Here is a 25,156-nt window from a genome sequence, read left to right as displayed (position 1 = left end):
ACCAAGAACAAAATAACCATGTTTCGGGGAGGAATCCCTCATCATTCCGAGGCAGCAAGGGCGAACAACAGTAACTTACATTTCCGTGGTGCTTTAACCGCGCTTCACTTGCGCTCTCCACGTGACCTTGACTACATCCCACTTGGGAAGATGAGGACAGCAGCATCCTCGATAAGGAAGGGTCTGGATTCAGTGTGTGAGGCGCGCGGGCCGCTCACCAGTTGCTGCGGAGACATTTTTCCACAGTCAAGGGCAGATACTAGTTTCTGATTCTGCACGGGAGAAGGACGAGGATATAACTCATGAAGGACAGCTGTGGGGAATCGAGTGTAGTTGGCGCGAGGGGGGTCTGCTCTTCCGAGCTCGAGGGTTGTTTCGGGGGGGCGGAGGGGGGGGGAGGAGCGGGGGAAGAGAGAGGCACTGAAGAAAGAGGGAAGGTGGCGTTAGGAGGAGCCTTCCTTCAGGGGCGACTGACCGAGGGCCGACGTGCAGTCTACATCGCAGGGAATACGTGAGGACGAACCTAAAGGCTGTGAGGACGCGAAGAGAGGTCCTGCCTCAGGCGACTGACGCAGCTCGGCTGAAGTCTCCCATCTCGAGACGGCCACGTTGACTCAGGGCGCCTCCACCTCCCGCCGTCCTTTTTGTCATTTTTTCCCCTCAGGGTCGCTCACCACAAGATACCGGGCTCCAGGAAGACGCCCAGCCACCCTTCAGCACCTCACGAACTCTACGCGCCACAAATTCAAATACGAGGGCTGGAGTCGCACCGCCCCAAACGTCTCGTAGAGTGAGGCAGAGATCGACCAATCAAAGCCAGACCAGCGCCAGACGCCCAAGTCGGTGGGCGTGGCGAGGGAAATAAGGGCGGGACGATACTCTGTTGCCAAGACGACGGCTTCCGGGTGGGCGGGCCAAGGTGACTTGTGGCCGGAAGACGAGACTCCGCGGGAAAAGCAGCCTTGCCAAGCTGAAGGAGGAGCTGGCGGGCTGAGGCAGGTTCCTCGAGAGTAAAGGTGGGCGTGCGGTGGGATCCCGCCACAGGCCTGCGTTTCCTTTACCCTTCTCTGTCATCAAACGATATTCCTGTCCAGTTACAAAGTGCAAGTTGTTGCCCTAAGGTAAGCGTGTGGTAACCCTACCCTCTCGTTAAGTAAGGGTTTATAGAAACCCTAGTCCACTTCGTCACTCGAGGAGAGGAGCGGGTGATTAAAAAGAAAAAAAAAAAGAAAGAAAAGAAAAAAAAAAAGGAAGTTCAGTAACTTAGAGTGCGGATTTTTTTTACTTCACTGTACACGTTTTGTAGTTTTAAAACACGGGCGCCATTCGACGTACTGTTAAATTTAAAATTTTGGTTCTTCCTGACTGCCAAATTCCGCCCTAACTTGGTAATGGACAAAGACCTGAATTTTCAAATTTTCTGTACAGTCGCAAAGCTTCTCTGACTTAAGTTCCTGATCTCCCACAAATCTAAAGGCAGACGGTAAAATAGCCAGGTGCTTTGAGCCTAAACCGTTCCAGGAATCCAACCGATTCAGCTGTCTCCTTTCTTTCCGAGAATCATTGTAATCTAAAATAATTGGAGCTAGGTGCTAAGTATGGCGCCTTCGGTTCAACGTGAATCTCATTGGACGGTATTGGTCTCACTCCAGTCTTACTTATGAAAGTAAACATTGAAATGATAGGGGGGAAATAAGGCTCTTCAAAGACACATAATTCTTCTAAAAAGACCTTGCTGCTTTGAAACACATGTTTTAAGAAGCAGCAAAAGTCACTGTTAAATTCTTGTCACCAAAGTCTTGTAGAAAACTTCACCAAAACTTCCCTGCCTATCAGGAAGAATTTATTCCTCTAGAATTAGGGCAGGGAAGTATTTATGAAGGCTTAGATCTATCTATCTTTAGGTCCCTCCAACCTCTTTCTTAATATTTCATCTTCAAAACTCCCTGCTAATGAGCACTTTTCCTGTAGCTTGGATGAGACCTTTTGAATAACTTCCTCAGCCTGTAGGTTAGAAATTTCATTAAATAAAAAATTAAATACATTAGAATGCTTAGGTATGAAGCATTAATGAACTGTGTAATACATTCTGCAGAAGAGGAGGCACTTAAGAAAACACAGACCACCTGCATTATAGAGCCATTCTAATGTGATAAGGTTTGATATATAGGCAAGAGATGAAAAAAAAATGGCCAGAACGTCAAAAGAGAATGTTCCATGAGCACCTTAACTGCCTTCACAGATCATTTGAAGATAAAACTAAATCTTAGCAGATGCCCAAGAGATCTTAGAGATGAACTAGAATGACCTTTGGATGTCAGTATTGTACTGAACAAAGTCATTTGGACTGTTATTTATCTGGCAGGGAAAAAAAAGCCTAAATTTTATAAGGACTTGGTCATTAATTTAAAAATGATTAGTGACTTTAGGGTTGAGAAAGGAAACTTGGACTTGTTAGATGTACTTATACTTGGAAAAAATGTTTCTACAAATAGTAGACATTTGACTTTGTATGCTGTTCCTCTCACCCAGATGTCCTTTCCACACAGCTTTGCTGAATCTTACTTATCCTTCAAGACCTAGGTCGAATTTTGAAGTTTTTGAGATGTAGCCCGCATATAGAATTATAATGTGCTCTTTATATGGCATTTTTGCTTTGGATCTTGTAATGTTTCTTAATGTTGATTAAATGTATTGTACGTATAGTTTGCATCATCTACTAGGTTCTAAGATGCTTAGAATGATATTTATCAGTGTACTGGCAGAATGACTTGCACATGGTAAACATGATTTTGATATAAAAATGCCTAAGATTAATATTAAATATAGTTGGGTAGCTGTATTAGTTTGCTCAGACACCCTTAACAAAATACTACAGACTGGGGGGGCTTAAACAGTAGAATTTTATTATCTTAAATTCTAGAGTGTAGGAAGTCCAAGATCAAGTTGTTAGGGTTGATTTCATCCCGAGGCCTCTCTCCTTGGATTATATAGATGGCCATGTTCTGTCTTGGTCTTTGCATGGTCTTTCCTATATGTATGTAAACTTCTGTGTCCAAATTTCTTAAAAGAACACGATTCAGGGATGCCTGAGTGGCTCAGCGGTTGAGCATCTGCCTTTGGCTTGGGGCGTGATCCCAGGTCCTGGGATCGAGTCCCACATCGGGATCCCTGCAAGGAGCCTGCTTCTCCCTCTGCCTATGTCTCTGTGTCTCTCATGAATAAATAAATAAAATATTAAAAACACGATTCATACTATCCTAAAGCTTATTTACCTCTTTAAAGATCTGGTCTTCAAATATGACTGCATTCTGAGAAGCTGGAGGTTAAGACTTCAACATAGGAATATGGGGGTTTGATGGGGGCTGCACACAGTCCAGCCCATAATAGGCAACAATTAAAAAGCACAAATGGTTGGGAGCAGTTGTCTGTCACGATTAGCACTCTCCTATTTAGACCATTTATATAGACATAAATATGTAATCAGATTAATGTGAGATAATAGGAAGTAGTAGAGCCTGTGGTAAATCAGAATATCTGCCTGAGCGAAAGACATTTAAATTAAAATTTATAAACAAACACCCTAATAATACTGGGCTATTCCAACAAAACAAACAGACTAACTGGTTTTGGCTTACAGGCATTGGTTTGCAAAAACCACCAGCATATTATTTCATTTGGAATCTATAACCTTTTATGATAGATGCTGGACATATTAAGTATGTTTTTCTATATCCAAAGGCATTTTTCCCCAAATCCCATTGGTTCATACATAACTTTGTATTGAGTACCTGCTGTGTTGAAAGAACTTTACTGAATGCTGTAGTGTGATTAAAATCCTCAAATTTGGCCTCATATATCCGAGAGTTACGGGGACATCCTATTTTTGAGATTTTATTTATTTATTAAGTGTATAACTATGCATGATTTATGTTTATTTATTTTGATACAGGTCTATCCTGTAAATAAACTAGAACTCAAAAAATTCCCTGTCAGATTATTTGCCCTCCTAAAGCCAAAGCTTTTCCCTGAAGTATCCTGTAGAAGACATGAAACATAGACAAAAATAATTATAGTGCAAGATAAAAGTGAGACTTTAAGAGAATTATAGATAAAGTACTGTGGGAAATTAGAGGAGGAAAAGATTTCTTCCAGCTAGGTGTGTTATTAAAGGTATTTAATGCAGTTAGAATTAATCTTTCCTACGGCCCATGGTACTTGTTATACAGCATTAATCAATGTATTATATGGTAGCTATTTGTATATGTTCCCATCTTTCCCAGTATACTCTGAAATACACAAGAATGTCTTAGTCTTTATATTAACCAATCTCATGTTGCCCAAAAGTATCAGAGTCACCTGGGGGAACTTTTTAAAAATAAACTTCTCAACTCTATTTCTGGAGATTCTAATTTAATAGGCCTGGAGGGGTGATAGAGAATCTATTTTGAAAAGGCTTCTTTCATTTAATGACTCTGATTATCAGCCCCATTTGGAACCTCCTGCCCTAGAGCACCTAGTATATAGTATGCTCTCAATAAATTCTTGTCACATTATATGAGCAGAGCTGTGACTTAGTAAGATTAATAAGACTCCAGTGTGTAGGATGAATTAGAGTGGAAAATATCCTAGAGGCAAGGAAGTCCTATTACTGATGTCCAGCTAAAAGATTAAGCAGCCTGAAACTAGGGTAAAGGCCACAGGAAAGGAGAGAACCAAATGAGAAACATTGAAAAGGTAGAATCTGCAGAATTAGATGATACTTGATATAATGCACTAGTTCCCAAACATAGTGTGCCTAAGACTTAGATGGGATGTTTGTTTAAAAAGCAGGTTGCGACTCTCCTGTGAAATCCTAGTTAGTCCAGGGTGAGGCACTGAATCTGCATTTTTAACAACCCTGACTCATGATTTTTATTTAGGTTGTTTAATCTTTTAATTTAAGACCTCAATTTAAGAACACATTGATCTGTGGACCATTGTAAGAAGGAAGTTTAAAAAAATCTAAAGATTAAATCTTGAGTGAAAGGGAAGATGATAAGCCATTAATAGACACTCGGTATTTGGTTTAGAGGGAAATGAAGTTCATCTATGGAGCTATTTAACAGGAAGAAATTCAGTGTGAGAGCCTGGGAAAGGTACAGGGTGAAGAAAAATTTGGAAAACCCTTGTGATAAAAACAAAGATTCCTGAGAGAGAGAGAGAGAGAAAGGAAAAAGAAGAGAGTCATGGAGAAAATTGGGGCATTAGTTTTCTTAGAGATCTTGAGATGAAGGAGGCAACATATGAAAGAGAAGGTGGAGAGAACACTTGGAAAAACCAAAACCAAGAGTCTTAAATAAAGAATATATCGTCGAGTGTGGATGAGAACTACAAGGGTTATGGGGTGAACGTGAAGATCTATTTGGTACCCTTTAATAGAGGGGGTTTTACACAACTGTGTGGTTGGTATGAGTTGAAAAATAAATGATGGCAAGAAAATTTAAGCTAGGGATGATTAGGCATAATTTACAATGTGAAGAAAAAAATATCTACACCCCCATGTTCACAGGATTATTTACAATAACCAAGACAGGGAAACAACCTAAGTGTCCATCAAAAGATGAATGGATAAAAATGCTGTGATATACACACACAGTAAAATATTAGCCATAAAAAAGCAAAACAAGGAAATCCTGCCATTTGTAGCAACAGGGATGGACCTTGAAGGTATTAGGCTATGTGAAATAAGTTGGAGGGTGACAGATACTGTATGATCTCACATGTGGAGTGTAAAAACAAAGCTCAAAAAAGAGGTCAGGTTTGTTGTTATGAGAGGCGGGGGAGGGGAGGTACCCCGGTAGGGGAAGTACAAACTTCTAATGGTAGATAAATAGTAATAGGGATGTAATGTACCTTTTATGTTGATTATAGTTTGCATTGCTATATGATACATGTGAAGTTAAGAGTGTAAATCCTAAGACTTCTCATCACAAGGAACTTTTTTGTTTTTTGCTTATTGTATCTATATAAGATGATAGATGAGAACTAAACATTATGGTAATCTTTTCACAATATATGTAGGTCAGACAATTATGTTGTACACCCTAAACTTGTACAGTGGTGTATACCAATTATATCTCAATGAAACTGGAGAAAAGAAATGAGATTGTCATTATGTGAAAGAGGTAACTGAGGAAGATACTTAAAATCTGTTAGAGATTTCCATTTTTTGTAACAATAAAAAATAATTCTTAAGAGCAGGATCAAATGAAATAAAGAAATAAAAGGGCCATGATAATACTAAAAGTAAACATGCATCATTAGGATAACATAGATTTTTTTTCAAACTTTTTATATAAATTAATTCTAGTTAGCATACAGTATATTATGAGCTTTAGGGGTAGAATTTAGTGATTCATTAGTTGATTGTAACACCTAGTCCTCATTATATCAAGTGCCCTCCTTAATGCCTATCACCCAATTATCCCAGCCCCCCAACCACTTCCCCTCCAGTAACCCTCAGTTGTGTTTCCTATAGTTAAGAGTCTCTTATGGTTTGCCTTCCTCTCTGTTTTAGTCTTATTTTTCCTTCCTTTCCCCTATGGTCATCTGTTTTGTTTCTTAAATTCCACATATGAATGAAATCATATGGTATTTGTCTTTTTCTGAGTTATTTCACTTAGCGTAATACACGCTAGTTCCATCCACATTGCAAATGCCAAGATTTCATTCTTTTTGATGGCTGAGTAATATTCCATTATGTGAATGTATGTATGTATGTATATATCACATCTTCTTTATCCATTTATCTGCCAGTAGACATCTGGGCTCTTTCCATAGTTTGGTTATTATGGACATTGCTGCTATCAGCACTGGGGTGCATGTGCCCTTTCAAATCACTATGTTTGTATTCTTTGGATAAATACCTACTAGTGCAATTACTGAGTTGGAAGGTAACTCTATTTTTAACTTTTTGAGGAACCTCTATACTGTTTTCCAGAATGTACCCGTTTGCATTCCCACCAATAGCTTAAGAGGGTTCTCCTTTCTCCACATCCTCACCAACATCTCTTGTTTCCGGAGTTGTTCATTTAGCCTTTCTGACCAGTGTGAGATGGTATTTCATGTGGTTTTGATTTGTATTTCCTTGATGCCTAGTGATGTTGAGCATTTTTTCATGTGTCTGTTAGACATTTGTATGTAATGTCTTCTTTGGATATATGTTCATGTTTTCTGTCCATTTCTTTACTGGATTTTTTTGTTTTTTTGAGTGTTGAGTTTGGTAAGTTCTTCATAGATTTTGGATACTAACCCTTTATCAGAAATGTCTGCAAATATCTTCTCCTATTCTGTGGGTTGCCTTTTAGTTTTGCTATTTCCTTTGCTGTGCAAAAGCTTTTTATCTTGATGAAGTCCCGTATTTCATTTTTGCTTTTGTTTCTCTTGCCTTTGGAGATGTGTTTAGCAAGAAGTTCATCTGCAGCTGAAGTAGAAGAGGTTGCTGCCTGTGTTCTCTAGGATTTTGATGGATTCCTGTCTCACATTTAGATATTTCCATATAAAAAAATCTGTTTGAGGGCACCTGGGTTGCTCAGGGGTTGAGCATCTGCCTTTGGCTCAGGTTGTGATCTCAGAGTCCTGGGATCAAATCCTGTGACTGGGATCAAGCCCTGGGATCAAATCCTCTGCTTAGGTCTCTGCCTCTCTCTATGCTCTCCCTGTGTCTCTCATGAATAAATAAATCTTAAAAAAAAAATCTGTTTGCTACTATGAACTTTGCTTGATATGTAAATAATTTTATTAAGAAACTTAAGAAATTGAACTCCAATAAAAAAATAATAAATAAATAGCATTCTGGCATGGCAAGAAAAAAAAGAAACAAGATATTGAAATATTTTTTTAGTTTCTATTTCTGTAAAATCTATAAAACTGAAAAGATACAGGGGCGCCTGCATACATGGCTCAGTTGGTTACACCTATGCCGTCGGCTCAGGTCATGATCTCTGGATCTTGAGATCGACCCCCACGTTGGGCTTTCGGCTCAGAGGGGGACCTATTTGTCCCTCTCCCTTTGCCTGCTGCTTCACCTGCTTACAAACACCCGTACTCCCTCTCTCTCTGTTGAATAAATGAATAAATCTTAAAAAAAAAAAAATAGAGACCATAGAAACAATTGAAGAAAACAGCAAGACATGGTTTAGAATGAAATTCATTGAAGAAGAAAAATCCCCCTAAAAATAACTCACTTAGTAGAAATTTTCTTGATTTTGTACCATCTCCTTTTTGTCATAGAGAAATGTTATAGTATGTCTCATTAGAAGCATTTTTTAAATATCTGTAATACAGGCAACTAATAGAACATATATATTTATAAATAACCATGACATACGGTAAAATCATAACTATATGAAGAATGAGCCATTATATCGATATATAAATTTTCATGTTAAAATCCTATTTTTAGAAAGGTTTCTTAAAAAAAATAAAAAGGTTTCGTAAATAAGGCTGTTAATATTTGTCAATGTATTTTGTAAGAATATTTTTAAATTGGTGTGTTTAAGTTAAATTTAATTACTGATGTGGTTGAATTTAACTCTGTCATCTTGATACTTGTTTTCTATATGTCCCCTGTATTCTCTGTTCTTTCATTCCTCTTCTCCTATGTTCTTTTAGGTTAATCGAGTATTTTTTCGGTTTCTATTCTATCTCCTCATTTGTCTGCTTGGTCATATATACTTGTGTTGTAATTTAATAGGATCCTTTAGAAATGAAATATACGTACTTAAATTATCACAGTCTACCTTGGATTAGTGTTATACTACTTCACTTATAACTTCCCTTACAGCAATGTAATTTTATATACTTCCCTCTCATTCTTTGTACTAATTTTGTCATTATTTTTACATCTATACTTTCTATAAGCTCAAAAATACATATTGCTATTTTTGCTCTAAACAATTAACTGACTTTTAAAAAATTGTGGTAAAATAACATAAAACTTACCATCTTAATCATCTTTTTAAGTTTGTATTTCAGTAGTGTTAAGTACATTGACATTGTTCTGCAACTAATCCCTAGATCTCTTTTCATCTTGCAATATTGAAACTCTATACCAATTAAGCCACAGTTCCCCATTCCCTTTCCCACAAGTACCTGACATTTCTGCTTTCTGTCTCCATGAATTTGACTACTGTAGGTACCTTGTGTATAGAACCCATACAGTATTTGTCTTTTTGTGACTGGCCTATTTCATTTAGCATTATGTCCTCAAGGTTCATCTTTGTTGGAGCACGTGTGAGGATTTCCTTTATTTTCTTTTTTTAATTAAAAAAATTATTACTTTTAATTCCACTGTAATTCTATACATTACCCAGTGCTCATCATAAGTGTACTCTTATTTCACCCATCCTTGTACCCACCTCCCCTCTGGTGCCATCAGTTCCCTATAGTTAAGAGTCTGTTTTTTTGTTCCTTTTTTCTTTGCTTGTTTGTTTCTTATATTCCACATGTGAGGGAAATCATATAGTATTGGTCTTTCTCTGACTAGCTTATTACACTTGCCATTATACCTTTTAGATCCATCCATGTTGTTGTAAATAGAAGGATTTCATTCTATTTTATGGCTTAGTAATATTCCATTTTGTGTGTGTGTGTGTGTGTGTGTGTGTGTATATACCACATCTTTTTAACTCATTCATATATTATTAGAAACTTGGGCTCCATAATTTGACTCTTGTAAATAATGTTGCAGTAAACCTAGGGGTACATGTATCTTTTCCAATTGATGTTTTCTTATTTTGGGGGTAAATACCTGGTAATGGAATTACTGGATCACAAGGTAAATCTATTTTGAATTTTTTGAGGACCCTCCATACTGTTTTCCATTTGAGCTGCTCCAGTTTGCATTCCTACCAACAGTGCACAAGGGTTCCTTTTTCTCTGCAACTTGACCAACACTCGTTTCTAGTATTTTTTTTTGTAGCCATTCTGACAGGTGTGTGATGATACCTCATTGTGGTTTTGATTTGCATTTTCCTGTTGATGAATGATGTTGAGCATCTTTTCATGTGTATGTTGGTCATCTCTGTGTCTTCTCTGAAGAAATATTTATTCAAGTCTTTAGCCCATTATTAATTGGTTTATTTTTGGTGCTGAGTTGTAGAAGTTCTGTATATATTTTGGATACTAACCCTTTATTGGATATATCATTTGCAAATATATTCTCCCATTCAGTAGATGTCTTTTAGTTTGTTGACCTTCCTTTGCTGTGTTAGAAGCTTTTTATTTTGATGTAGTCCCAATAGTTTATTTTTGTTTTATTTCCCTTCCCTTAGGAGACATATCTAAGAAAAAGTTGTCTGGCTGATGTCAGAGAAGTTTCTGGCTTTGTTCTCTTCTAGGATTTTACTGATTTCCTGTCTTACATTTAGGTCTTTAATATATTTTGAATTAAGTTTGTGTATAGTATAAGGAAGCAGTCCACATTCATTGTTTTGCAGATAGCTGTCCAGTTTTACCAACACCATTTGTTGAAGAGACTGTCTTTTTCCCATTACATATTCTTATCTCCTTTGTCAAAGATTAACTGGCCATATAATTGTGGGATTATTTCTGGGCTCTCTGTTCTATCGAACTGTGTATCTATTTTTGTGCCAATACCATACCATTTTGGTTATTACAGCTTTGTAGTATCTCTTAAAATCTGGGATTGTGATATCTCCAATTTTGTTCTTTTTCAATATTGCTTTGGCTATTCGGGGTCTTGGGTGGTTCCATACAAATTTAGGGTTTTTTTACATTTTTTTTAAGATTTTATTTATTTATCATGAAAGACAGAGAGAGAGAGAGAGAGAGAGAGAGAGGGACAGAGACACAGGCAGAGAGAGAAGCAGGCTCCATGCAGGGAGCCTGACGTGGGACTCGATCCAGGGTCTTCAGGATCACACCCTGGGCTGCAGGCGGCGCTAAACCGCTGCGCCACTGGGGCTGCCCGGTTCCATACAAATTTAGGATAATTTTTTAGTTCTGTGAAAAATGCTATTGATATTTTGATAAGGGTATATTTTCTAAGAAATTGCTGCTTACTGTGTTGTATGCAGCTATGTTTTGAAAAACAAAAAATAAAAACATACTTCTTAGAATGTGGAAAGAATTAGGTAATATTATTTCAAAAATAAGTTCTGGACTTTTAATACAACTGTATAAAAGTAAGGAATGTGATGGGCATGAAAATGTAGTGCTTAGATTTCCTGCTATGGGAAACATAAATGACTGATGACCCCATCTGCCTTTTAGACCCAATCTCAAATTCATGCCAAGGCCAGGATTCCCAAGTGATCCTTCCAGACAATGACTGTATATGGGTGTTGTAAAGCGGGTCCTTTCCAATTAGATGCAGGACTCCTTTACTGGCATACTTTGACTCAAGGACTTCCCACTGACTGAGCCAAAACTTACTTAGAACTGTGCTGCAGTCTGATGCTCTTCCCACCTGGCCTCCTTCTTCCCTTTTTCCTTCACAGCCTGGAGGCTCTCTTACCTTCCTTTGCTCCCTTCTCATCACCTATTATAAGCAAATCCCCAAATCTTTTGCTTACCTAATCCTATTTGGATATGCTTGTTAGAAGACCTAAACCATTACAGAAACACAGACCTGACATACTACTGACAGAAAATGGACCAAAATGATGACTTACAGGAAAAGAAATATCCTTACAGAAAAATTCCAAATAATGTGTGTATATACTCTCTCCTTTTTAGGAGCTAGGGCTTAATTCTACTCCCTTCCAATGTGGGGTTCATTGCTTCCAATGAATAGGGAAGTATCTACCAGCAGCCTCCCCCTTTATTTTATTATTTTTTTAAAGATTTATTTATTTACTTATTCATTCATTCATTCATTCATTCATGATAGACATAGAGACAGAAAGAGAGAGGCAGAGACACAGGCAGAGGGAGAAGCAGGCTCCATTCCAGGAGCCCGACGCGGGACTTGATTCCGGGTCTCCAGGATCACGCCCTGGGCCAAAGGCAGGCGCCAAACCACTGAGCCACCCAGGGATCCCCAGCCTCCTCCTTTAAAAAACCATCCCCGACTCCACACAGACACAGGAACCTTTTTAGACATTTTTTCATAATGCCCCCCTCACCCAGGTGAAATTTTATTACCATAAATACACTGTATATCTCTTTATGTACTATTTATATATCCACTATTTTATGCATGAAAAGAGTTAAATTTTTTTTGCCTGCAGGAATGAGTTTTTACTTCCTTGAGGATGTTATAATACCCCCCCACTGAGAATGCATAGAAGAGTATGGAAAGGGAAAATTTCTAACTTGCTGTGAAGAAATCTAGCAGACACCACCTTAACCAAGTTATCAAAGTTAGCATCACCAGTGATAAATACTGCTAATACCATATACTCCTAGTATGATACAGTGAGAAGGATATCTTGCCTTTGTAGGAGTCTTCTCCAGAAAACATAACCCCTGTCTTATTACAATAAAATGTCCAACAAACCCAGATTGAGGGACATTTTACTAAATATCTGACCAGCATGCTTCATAAGTGTCAATGGAATAAAAAACAAGGGAAGACTGAGAAATTGTCACAGATCATTCGAGACTAAGGAAACATAACTACTAAATGCAATGTGGTATCCTAGATCCTTGCACAGAAAAAGATCACTGGACAGACATGGGTGGAATGTGAATGAAATCTGTAGTTAATAGTGTTATATCAATGTTAACTTCTTAGTTTTGACAAATGTACCATGGTTTTTTTTTTTTTTTAAGATTAATTTATTTATTTATGAGAGAGACGGAGAGAGAGAGAGGCAGACACACAGGAAGCCTGATACGGTACTCCATCCCAGACCCCAGGATCATGCCCTGAGCCGAAGGTAGACGCTCAACTGCTGAGCCACCCAGGTGTCACTCTACCGTGATTTTTAAAGATAATATTAGGGAAAGCTGGGGAAAAGGTAAGAGGGAACTGACTCTACTATCTTTGTAACTTCTCTGTAAATCTCAAATTGTTACAAAATTAAAAGTTTAATAAAGGAGTGTTCAAAGAATGAAGATCATCTATCTCTATGAAATAATGGCACGAGTATTAAAAGAGAACTAAATATAGATTGTTAGAATCATAAATATTAAGCTAATCTGAAAATGTGAGTTTTGTAGATATATTAGTAAGTGAAAAAATATAGGGGATGTAGTATTTCTCAAATTAGTGAAGCCGTGATGCAGTGTCTCATGACATCTGTGCACAATTAATTCAAGTTGTCCTGGATATAAACAGAGTCAGATGTATTCAAACCTGGCTGGAGAACCATAAAAAATATTGATAAAGCATAAAAGGAAATGTATCAAATTGGCGAATATGTCTAGGTGCTGCAAGGATCAGTGTTACGTCCTGTCTTACCTAGGTGCTGCATTAATGATGTAGAAAAGAGAGGAAAAAGCATATTAATGAAATTCACAGATTATATTAAATTGCAAATAGCAGTAAGGGCAGCAAAGCAATATAAAAGTATGCAGAGAACTTAGACATGTGGAGTGGAGACAAGATGAGATTCTACCCCTCTAAAATAGAAACTACTACTGCATTAGGAGAAAAACAATAAAGCAGAATAGGTATTAAAAGGAATTGCGATCTGAAAGTCATCAAATGGTCAAAAGGACCTCAAAGTGAAAATGAATATTAAAGTAGATAGAAATTTATGATATAGTGATTTTGAAGATTATGGCTGCATATACTACATACCACAAAGAGAGGATAGCATGGTCTGTTCTTCAGACCTCCAGTAAAACGACATCTGGAAGACAGAATTCGTTTTGTGTCAAGTTGGTACCTAACTACCATTGACAAAATAGAAGTAGTAATAAAAATGATTAAGCCTTAGAACATGGCTGACAAGTATGTTTATCTTCAGCAAATTATACTGAGTTTTTTCACCAGTCTTTCCATTCATAACTACTGATTCTAATTCATATCCCACATAGGTGACCCTTTGTCAAACACACAACTTATACTAAGCCTCAGAGAACCTTACCTCTTTTTAACCTTCTCCCTTGTTTCTCCAATTAAATTTACAAATTCTTTGTAATTTCTCATTTTCATTAAGATTAAATTAAATTAATATAGCCTTTCTTGATTACTTACTAAAACTGACTGAAGCTTAAGTCACATCTACATCCCAATGATGCAAGCCTTGTTTGCAAATGCATGCATATGCTCCTACCAGCAGCTATAAAACAGAGCATAAACTAGAGTAACATCTGAGAAGTGTGTTGTACTTGAGACCTTACTGAATAACAACTTTAAGAAAAAAAAACCACATAGATCAGAATTCTAGTAGCAGTGCAATATTCCAGTGATCACAGCATATATCAGGAAACCCCAAGGCATTATCACCTGTTGGCAAGGAGTCATTCAGAATAATATATGAAGAAATCTCTCTTCTAGATGACTACATATACTTATTAAGTATAACATAATAGATGCTTTTGAAAAAACTTTCCCAGTACAAAAAAAGTCTATGAATTTTTATTTTTATGGTTTAAGAGTATGTATTTCTTTAACATCTGTATGAAAAAAATGTATAATCCTAAGGGCATACATAATATTTAGGCTCAGTAGATTACAACAAACAAAATATTTATGAGAATCAGTGAGTTAGAAGAAATATGTGAGATCTTGTCTCAACCCCCTCTTCTTTTATATATAGTCATAGTGGGCACAGAGATGAAGGAAGGAATACCCCGCATAGTTGGGGAAAGGATACTACACAATAAATTGATGTTGTTTTTTTTTGTTTGTTTGTTTTTTTTTTTTAGTGCTCGATGTTGTATTTTTAAGAAACTGAGGAGAATCCTACATTGGATGGGAGGCTGGATCAAATGAATTCTAAGGTTCTTCTCCATGCATTGAGGATATTTGTGTTAATTATATGGCTGCTTGGATGCCTACAGAGTACACACATGATATGGTTGTCTCAAGATCTTTATAAAACTAAACAATATCATCTATTCTCCTTTTTCAGCAAAGCTTCTTACTGTAGAGATATAGCTCTACATATAAAATATATACATATATATATAAAACAAGAATGTATAAAGAACAAGAACTGTTCCCTCAGTTCAGGCTCTAGATGCCTAGGTGTTATACTTGGTTATTAAATTATTTGTTATTGGACAACCCAGCCTTAACTCTCATAAAATACAGAACCCTAAACACCAGAAGTGTAGGGAGGTTAAAAGACTAGATATAAGCACATTTATCATTAATTCTTTGAAAAACGTTGTGACAGGAAGTAAAAAGGGACTTGATAATTCTGTACCTGAAATAATTCATATTGTTCAGTATTTTCTTAGACACTTCTGTGACAAACTCCAAAAAGTTGCCTTCTTTATATTCTTCGAGGTAACCTGGTCATTATTTTTTCATGACTCATGTGTCAGAGGTATAGCTGTCATTTCTACAGTCACTTCAACAATAGATAGTAAAACTGATCATGTCCACTGACTTAAAGCATACAAGAATCTAGTTTACTATTGATATTAAACATCTAATTTTTGCTCATCTACAACTTAGTATCTTTAGAAAGCCACATATGCCTCGAAATATTCTTGTCATCTGGATGCTATTTGTTACCATTTCTTGATTTTTATTTAGGTCTTAACATCTTCATCTCTCTTAGAAGCTGAGACTAGATCCTTGGCCATGAGTTCTTTGGTGCCTAGGATATCTTTTTATTTTTAAATCTTTTGCAGTGGTATAGCCAGCGTATTGGGAATCATTTTGAATATTTGTGGCTGAGAAGGGCTTCTAATAATTTCCCAGATATTCATGAGAGACACAGAGAGAGAGAGAGGCAGAGACACAGGCAGAGGGAGAAGCAAGCTCCATGCAGGGAGCCTGACTTGGGACTTGATCCTAGGTCTCCAGGATCACACCCTAGACTGAAGGCAGCGCTAAACCGCTGAGCCACTGGGGCTGCCCCCCAGATATTCTTCATGAAAACAATAGACTTGAATTCTGACCCTTACCAACTTCCTGTATTTTTATCAAATGATTTTTATAATCACAAAACAGAAAAATAACGTGAGCAATAGAACAAAGTATTTGTTATAGTCAAATGCAAAGTTGATTAAACGGTAAGGAGATTAACTTATTTGGGTTTTTGTTTGTTTGCACCAGCAAGATTTTATTTCATTTTGCAAAGTTGCAGATTTTTCTGGACTTCTCTTTAATGATTTTATCATGGTGAGTGCTAGATTTCTCATATTGGCTCTACCACCTAGAAACATCTCTGAATGTAAGTTCCAAGTAGACTTCCTGATTATTCAGATTTCATCCTAAGACTGTTGACTTCTAACTCTCCCATAATAAACCAATCAAAATCCACCCTCTAAGAAATCTTTAGATTTCTTGGTTTCATTCATTGTGTAGCTAGTTATCATGGTCTATTTTCATCATTCTTCTTGCTTTGCCCCGGCTGTCATCACCTGTGATCAATTGATATTTATATAGACATGAATTGAAGTAACCTCACAGAACTCTGACACCTTTAAATAAATTCTGTATTGCTAAATATTTTGTATTTGTAAACTACAATCTATATATAGGTTTTGGTTAAAGGTAACATACGTTTATTTCTAACATGCTTACTACTGCCAACATATAATAAGAGTTCTGGATTCTTTATAATTGCACGAAAAGGAGAAATATTCTTATTTTGCTACTATAGTAATTCTGAAGATGTTCAACAAAGTTGTAAAACTTGAGTCTTCAACATAGTGGTGAAAAGAATATGTACACACACACATGTACGAATATAACTTAGTAAGGTTTAGGGAAAAAAGAGCTAGTATGACTTATCTCAGGAAATTTGCTGCTAGACCTGGAATTTTTGGATTCCAGTGTTGATTTTTAATGTTGATTTTGATAGAATATGTTATTTTTGCACTCTAAATATAGTCAGGTTACTATGGTTGTAAGAAATATTCTTTATGACATAATCATAAAGTACAAGAAGCATAAGATTTACCGTACATTGTTATACCTGCAGCTCTACCAGCATGGTATTCAGCTTCCAAAAGTAATGCCAAGCCAAGCAGGTTTTATGGGAGAGAGTGTTTGTCTGCCATACTTCAAGTCTTAAAAAGTTTAACTTCCTATGCATCTGTCATTCATAATATATGTAAATTTTCTGAGTTACCAGGCTCTACTGCTTTTTAAGGTAATGAATTACTTGTGTTTATCAGGAGCCATCATTGTTACCTAAATTTACGTTAACTTACCTTATAGACGGGTTGTAGATTCTTAAAGGTATTATTAAGGACCACTTGGAAGATGATGGGGAGTATTTTCTTGTTATTCTTATGAAAGTTAGGATTATTGATTGCTGCCTTTTGTATAGTTATTTTAGGAATTCATCATTTTAAAGATAAGATTACAATTTCACTTTAACAAATGGGTAATTTATTCTGAGTCTGGCTCCTCCAGTTTTGTCTTTATCTTTTAAATTACTCTATTGTGCTATCTCTTATGAGAATATTCCTAAGAATTTTTTCCTAATCTCAGATTATTGTCCCTTATATTTCATACTTTTATTTAAGGTAACAAAATATTAAAATAAGTGTAGAATTGTCCTAATTATAGCATTAGATTTCCATGTTTTCTTGTTTTATTTTTGTCATTCACCTATCCTAATCATGGAATGAGAGCTCTATAATTCTTATTTTTTATCATTGTAATCTCCTTCCCATGCTATGCAGGAAAAAAGGAAGCAGTCTGCTAAACCATGAATACAAAATGTACAACCATTTAGATAATTTGGAAAACTTCATCTGGTGTTTATCCTCTAATCCTTTCATCATAATTTGAATTCATTGTTACTGTTACTTTCCTTTGCAGTGGTGTTGACATTTAGAGAGGTATTTATAATAGAATTTGCAGTATCTTTTAAATTGGTGTCCCCATATAGATTTTGGACACATGCTTGAGTACTCCAAATATCTCTAAATACCAGCTTAAATGTTTTCCTTTTTCTTCTTGACTCCTTTTTCCCCCTTAGCTACTCTATCTTTTCACAAAATTTGGATAAGAATAATCAAGAGTCACATCTTTTTCTTGTTCATAAAACCTAATGGTTGGATTTGTGTTCCATTAACTTAAAACAAATGAGTTAATGTTTATTTTAGACACTGATAAAGAGGGAAAGTAATGTAGGGTTTAATTCTATTTATTACTGTTTTTCTATTATCATTGCTTTTACCATAGATCACTATTCTTTATTCCCGACCTATTCATCAAATTCTAACATGTGGTATGATGAACTTTACATTCACTGTCTTTTGCACTGAATTCGTTGCAACTGCAGGTAATCAGCAATATGTAATCAAAATGAAATAGACTTCAGTGTCACCTTTATAGACTCATATAGAAACCATACCATAATTTATTTTCTTGGAGTTTATTCAGTGTCATAAATTTTTAGAAATGATAATTTGGTATTGAAAAATGCCTGATAATATCCAAATATTCTTTTAAAAAATTGAAACAGTTGATATACAATATTATATCAGTCTCAAGTGTACAACATAATAATGCAAAACTTCTGTATATTAAAAAATGCTCACTAAAATAAGTGTAGTTACCACCTGTCATCATAAAAAGTTCTTTTTTTTTTACTAGAAATATTTGTTCTTTTTAATCAGCTATTGAAAAAGTTCTTAAAATAAGGGGCACCTAGGTGGCTCAGTGGTTGAGCATCTATCGGTTTTTGGCTTGGGTCGTGATCGCGAGGTCCTGGGATCGAGTCCTGCATTGGGTTCCCCCCCAGGGATCCTGTGTCTCCTTCTGCCTATGTCTCTGCCTCTGTGACTTTCATGAATGAATGGATAAAATCTTTTTTAAAAAAGTTCTTAAGATATTATTGACTGTAGTCTCTATGCTATATTGTTCATCCCCACGACTTATTTTATAATTGAAGTTTGTGTCTCTTGGTCCCCTCACCTCTCTTGCCTATCTGCCAACCCTTTGCCCTCTAGCAACCACCAGTTTGTTCTCTGTATTTATGGGTTTGTTGTTAATTTGTTTTATTTCTTAGATTCCACATAAAAGCAAAATTATATGGTATCTGCCTTTCTCTGCCTAACTTATTTCATTTAGCACAATACCCTCTAAATCCATCCTTATTGTCGCAAATGACAAGATCTCATTCTTTTCTATGCTGAGTAATATTCCATTGTGTATATATACCACATATTCTTTTTTTTTTTTTAAAGATTTTATTTATTCATGAGAGACACAAAGAGAGGCAGAGACATGGGCAGAGGGAGAAGCAGGCTCCCTGCGGGAAGCCCAATGAGGGGCTCGATCCAAGGATCCCAGGATCGCAACCTGAGCCAAAGGCTGACATTCAACCACTGAGCCACCCAGGTGCCCCTATACCATATATTCTTTACCCATTCATCTGTCAATGGATATTTGGATTGTTTCCATGTCATGACTATTGCAAATGATGCTGCAATAAACATACGGGTTCATATATCTTTTCAAGTTAGTGTTTTTGTTTTCTTTGGGTAAATACCCAGTAGTGGAGTTACTGGATCATATGGTATTAATATTTTTTAATTTTTTGAGAAACATTATGCTGTTTTCCACAGTGGTTGCCCAATTTACATTACCACCAGCAGTAAAGAGGGTTCCTTTTTCTACATCCTCATCAACACTTGCTATTTCTTATCTTTTTGATTCTACCCATTATGACAGGTGTAAAGTGATATCTTATTGTGGTTTTGATTTGCATTTCTCTGATGAGTAATGACATTGAGCATCTTTTTCATGTCTCTGCCATCTGTATGTCTTCTTTGGAAAAGTATCTGTTCAGGTCTTCTCCCCATTTTTTTTTTCATTTATTTATTCAGAGAGAGAGAGAGACTGAGGGAGAAGCAGGCTCCATGCAGGAAGCCCGACGTGGGACTTGATCCCGGGTCTCCAGGATCACACCCTGAGCTGCAGGTGCTAAACCACTGTGCCACCATTCTCCCCTTTTTTTAATCGGATTGTTTTGTTGTTGGGTTATATGAGTTCTTTCTATATTTTTTCTTTATATATTTTAGATAATAACTCCCCATTGGATATATGATTTGCAAATGTTTTCTCCCATTCAGTAGTTCAGTACTTTGCCTTTTGTTTTGTTGATAGTTTCTTTTGCTGTGCAGAAGCTTTTTGTTTTGATATAGTCCCAGTTGTTTATTTTCGCTTTTGTTTCTCTTGCCTGGGGAGATACCAAATATTCTTGGTCTCTCCATTCTAAATTATCATTATGAAGTAAATCTTAAGTTTTATGAAAAGCTGGTGTGGTTTATTTGATATGAGTTACTTAGGAAAAATTAGGGTTGCTGGTAATCTGTCATCTTTCTTTTAGCTCCTTATATATGAATTAGCAGTGAGTTTATAGTTTCATGGAACCAGTGCCCAGGCTATATTAACACAAGGTTTCAAATTCTCATTTCTTGAGAATGTGGAAGTAGCATCTCTTTGTTAGTTTGTCCTTTGATAATGGAATTAACTTGACTCCAAGATCAGTTACAGATGCTCCATAGTTATTCATTTTTAAGACTAGTTCATACAAATCTGTAGATTTACTTATTTTTTTTACTAAGTAAACTGTGCCCCTGACGTGGCTCAAACTCACAACCCTGAGATCAAGAGTCCTATGCTTTTCCAATGGGGCCAGCCAGATACCCCTAAATCTTTAGATTTAAATATACTTTACAGAGGTGCCTGGCTGGCTCAGTCCATTAAGCATCCAACTCTTGCTTTTGGCTCAGATCATGATCTCAGGGTCATGAGATCAAGCCCCATGTGCGGCTCCATGCTGGGCTTGGAGTCTGCTTAGGATTCTCTGTCTCACTCTCCCTCTGCCTCTCCCCCATCCAGGCTCCTGCACACACACACTCTCTCAATCAGTCATGACTCTCAATCAGTCAGTCGGTCAATTTAATTTACAAGATTGTTTTTTCCAATCTCCATATTAGCCCTTTAGACTCATAGATTTTTCTACTATTGGATTCCCTTACTGGCATCTTGTATAATGTTCTTATTTTTCTTATTATTGGCCTTTCTCACAGAAAGTTAAGCAAAAGAGCTATTTAACATTCCTGCAAATTCTCATTTGTTGTGCTTTGTCACGGTCCTGTCCCACTTCCATCTGAGTCTGTTTTTAATTCTTTCTGATTTCCATTAATTCCTCAATCGGACATTATTTCATTTTGCTTTTTTTGTCTCCTTTGACTTCCTTGATGATTAGCATACTATATCATATCATTCTTCCATTTTAAAAATATTTGCTATATAGTTCTTTTATTCATTTCTCGATTATTCATTTCTTTTTAAAAATTTTAAATTTAGTGAGAGGGCGAGAACATCAGTAGATGGGGCAGAGGGGGGAGGAGCAAGATGGCGGAAGAGTAGGGTCTCCAAATCACCTGTCTCCACCAAATTACCTAGAAAACCTTCAAATTATCCTGAAAATCTATCAATTCGGCCTGAGATTTAAAGAGAGACCAGCTGGAATGCTACAGTGAGAAGAGTTCGCGCATCTATCAAGGTAGGAAGACGGGGAAAAAGAAATAAAGAAACAAAGGCCTCCAAGGGGGAGGGGCCCCGCGAGGAGCCGGGCTGAGGCCGGGGCGAGTGTCCCCAGGACAGGAGAGCCCCGTCCCGGAGACGCAGGAGCTGCACCAACCTTCCCGGGCGGAGAGGGGCTTGCGGGGAGGTGGAGCAGGACCCAGGAGGGCGAGGATGCCCTCGGGTTCCCTGGGACAGTAACAGCAACTGCGCGCCCAGGAGAGTGCGCCGAGCTCCCTAAGGGCTGCAGCGCGCACGGCGGGACCCGGAGCAGCTCGGAGGGGCTCGGGCAGAGGAAGAGGCTCCATGCAGAGACGCCTGTGCGGTTCCAGGAGCAGCTCGGAGGGGCTCGGGCGGCAGCTCCGCGGAGGGGGCTGCGCGGCCCGGGAGTGCGAATCCAACAGCGCAGGCTCCAGAGCACAGGGCGCCGGGACACGGCCCAGGATCCGGCCTCCCCCGGGACAGGCAGAGGCCGGGAGGGCCCAGGACAGCGAGGACGCTCCTGCCCCAGCTGAGCAGATCAGCGGCCCCGCCCCGGAGCCTCCAGGCCCTGCAGACGGAGTTCCTGCCGGAGCTGAATCCAGGTTTCCAGAGCTGGCCCCGCCACTGGGGCTGTTCCTCCTGCGGCCTCATGGGGTAAACAACCCCCACTGAGCCCTGCACCAGGCAGGGGCACAGCAGCTCCCCCGACTGCTAACACCTGAAAATCAGCACAACAGGCCCCTCCCCCAGAACACCAGCTAGACTGACAACTTCCAGGAGAAGCCAAGGGACTTAAAGTACACAGAATCAGAAGATACTCCCCCGTGGTTCTTTTTTTTTTTTTTTTTTTTTTTTGTTTTGCTTTTTGATTTGTTTCCTTCCCCACCCCCTTTTTTTCTCCTTTCTTTTTCTTTCTTTTTCTTCTTTTTTTTTTTTTTCGTTTTTTTTCTTCCCTTTTTTTTCTCTTTCTCTTTTCTTTCCTTCTTTCTCTCCTCTCTTTTTCTCTTTTTCCCAATACAACTTGCTTTTGGCCACTCTGCACTGAGCAAAATGACTAGAAGGAAAACCTCACCTCAAAAGAAAGAATCAGAAACAGTCCTCTCTCCCACAGTTACAAAATCTGGATTACAATTCAATGTCAGAAAGCCAATTCAGAAGCACTATTATACAGCTACTGGTGGCTCTAGAAAAAAACATAAAGGACTCAAGAGACTTCATGACTGCAGAATTTAGAGCTAATCAGGCAGAAATAAAAATCAATTGAATGAGATGCAATCCAAACTAGAAGTCCTAACGATGAGGGTTAACGAGGTGGAAGAACGAGTGAGTGACATAGAAGACAAGTTGATAGCAAAGAGGGAAACTGAGGAAAAAAGAGACAAACAATTAAAAGACCATGAAGATAGATTAAGGGAAATAAACGACAGCCTGAGAAAGAAAAACCTACGTTTAATTGGGGTTCCCGAGGGTGCCGAAAGGGACAGAGGGCCAGAATACGTATTTGAACAAATTCTAGCTGAAAACTTTCCTAATCTGGGAAGGGAAACAGGCATTCAGATCCAGGAAATAGAGAGATCCCCCCCTAAAATCAATAAAAACCGTTCAACACCTCGACATTTAATAGTGAAGCTTGCAAATTCCAAAGATAAAGAGAAGATCCTTAAAGCAGCAAGAGACAAGAAATCCCTGACTTTTATGGGGAGGAGTATTAGGGTAACAGCAGACCTCTCCACAGAGACCTGGCAGGCCAGAAAGGGCTGGCAGGATATATTCAGGGTCCTAAATGAAAAGAACATGCAACCAAGAATACTTTATCCAGCAAGGCTCTCATTCAAAATGGAAGGAGAGATAAAGAGCTTCCAAGACAGGCAGCAACTAAAAGAATATGTGACCTCCAAACCAGCTCTGCAAGAAATTTTAAGGGGGACTCTTAAAATTCCCCTTTAAGAAGAAGTTCAGTGGAACAGTCCACAAAAACAAGGACTGAATAGATATCATGATGACACTAAACTCATATCTCTCAATAGTAACTCTGAATGTGAACGGGCTTAATGACCCCATCAAAAGGCGCAGGGTTTCAGACTGGATAAAAAAGCAGGACCCATCTATTTGCTGTCTACAAGAGACTCATTTTAGACAGAAGGACACCTACAGCCTGAAAATAAAAGGTTGGAGAACCATTTACCATTCGAATGGTCCTCAAAAGAAAGCAGGGGTAGCCATCCTTATATCAGATAAACTAAAATTTACCCCAAAGACTGTAGTGAGAGATGAAGAGGGACACTATATCATACTTAAAGGATCTATTCAACAAGAGGACTTAACAATCCTCAATATATATGCCCCGAATGTGGGAGCTGCCAAATATATCAATCAATTATTAACCAAAGTGAAGAAATACTTAGATAATAGTACACTTATACTAGGTGACTTCAATCTAGCTCTTTCTATACTCGATAGGTCTTCTAAGCACAACATCTCCAAAGAAACGAGAGCTTTAAATGAGACACTGGACCAGATGGATTTCACAGATATCTACAGAACTTTACATCCAAACTCAACTGAATACACATTCTTCTCAAGCGCACATGGAACTTTCTCCAGAATAGACCACATATTGGGTCACAAATCGGGTCTGAACCGGTACCAAAAGATTGGGATTATTCCCTGCATATTCTCAGACCATAATGCCTTGAAATTAGAACTAAATCACAACAAGAAGTTTGGAAGGACCTCAAACACGTGGAGGTTAAGGACCATCCTGCTAAAAGATAAAAGGGTCAACCAGGAAATTAAGGAAGAATTAAAAAGATTCATGGAAACTAATGAGAATGAAGATACAACCGTTCAAAATCTTTGGGATGCAGCAAAAGCAGTCCTAAGGGGGAAATACATCGCAATACAAGCATCCATTCAAAAACAGGAAAGAACTCAAATACAAAAGCTAACCTTACACATAAAGGAGCGAGAGAAAAAACAGCAAATAGATCCTACACCCAAGAGAAGAAGGGAGTTAATAAAGATTCGAGCAGAACTCAACGAAATCGAGATCAGAAGAACTGTGGAACAGATCAACAGAACCAGGAGTTGGTTCTTTGAAAGAATTAATAAGATAGATAAACCATTAGCCAGCCTTATTAAAAAGAAGAGAGAGAAGACTAAAAAAAAATCATGAATGAGAAAGGAGAGATCACTACCAACACCAAGGAAATACAAACGATTTTAAAAACATATTATGAACAGCTATACGCCAATAAATTAGGCAATCTGGAAGAAATGGACGCATTCCTGGAAAGCCACAAACTACCAAAACTGGAACAGGAAGAAATAGAAAACCTGAACAGGCCAATAACCAGGGAGGAAATTGAAGCAGTCATCAAAAACCTCCCAAGACACAAGAGTCCAGGGCCAGATGGCTTCCCAGGGGAATTTTATCAAACGTTTAAAGAAGAAACCATACCTATTCTCCTAAAGCTGTTTGGAAAGATAGAAAGAGATGGAGTACTTCCAAATTCGTTCTATGAGGCCAGCATCACCTTAATT

The 25,156-nt window shown here is 37.8% G+C and overlaps 1 long non-coding RNA gene across 1 annotated transcript; it reads left to right on the top strand.

Annotated features, from left to right (window-relative positions):
- The first annotated feature begins 421 nt into the window (after window positions 1–421).
- LOC144309452 (uncharacterized) lies at window positions 422–17,482 on the top strand. The gene is made up of 3 exons (XR_013375447.1): window positions 422–1,121; window positions 12,781–12,968; window positions 14,827–17,482. It is a non-coding gene; the product is annotated as an uncharacterized LOC144309452 (long non-coding RNA).
- The last annotated feature ends 7,674 nt before the right edge of the window (window positions 17,483–25,156 follow it).

Source organism: Canis aureus, unplaced genomic scaffold (genome assembly GCF_053574225.1).
Source record: "Canis aureus isolate CA01 unplaced genomic scaffold, VMU_Caureus_v.1.0 NW_027326405.1_RagTag, whole genome shotgun sequence".
Taxonomy (NCBI): Eukaryota; Metazoa; Chordata; class Mammalia; order Carnivora; family Canidae; genus Canis; species Canis aureus.
This window is presented reverse-complemented; position numbering and strand designations above follow the sequence as displayed.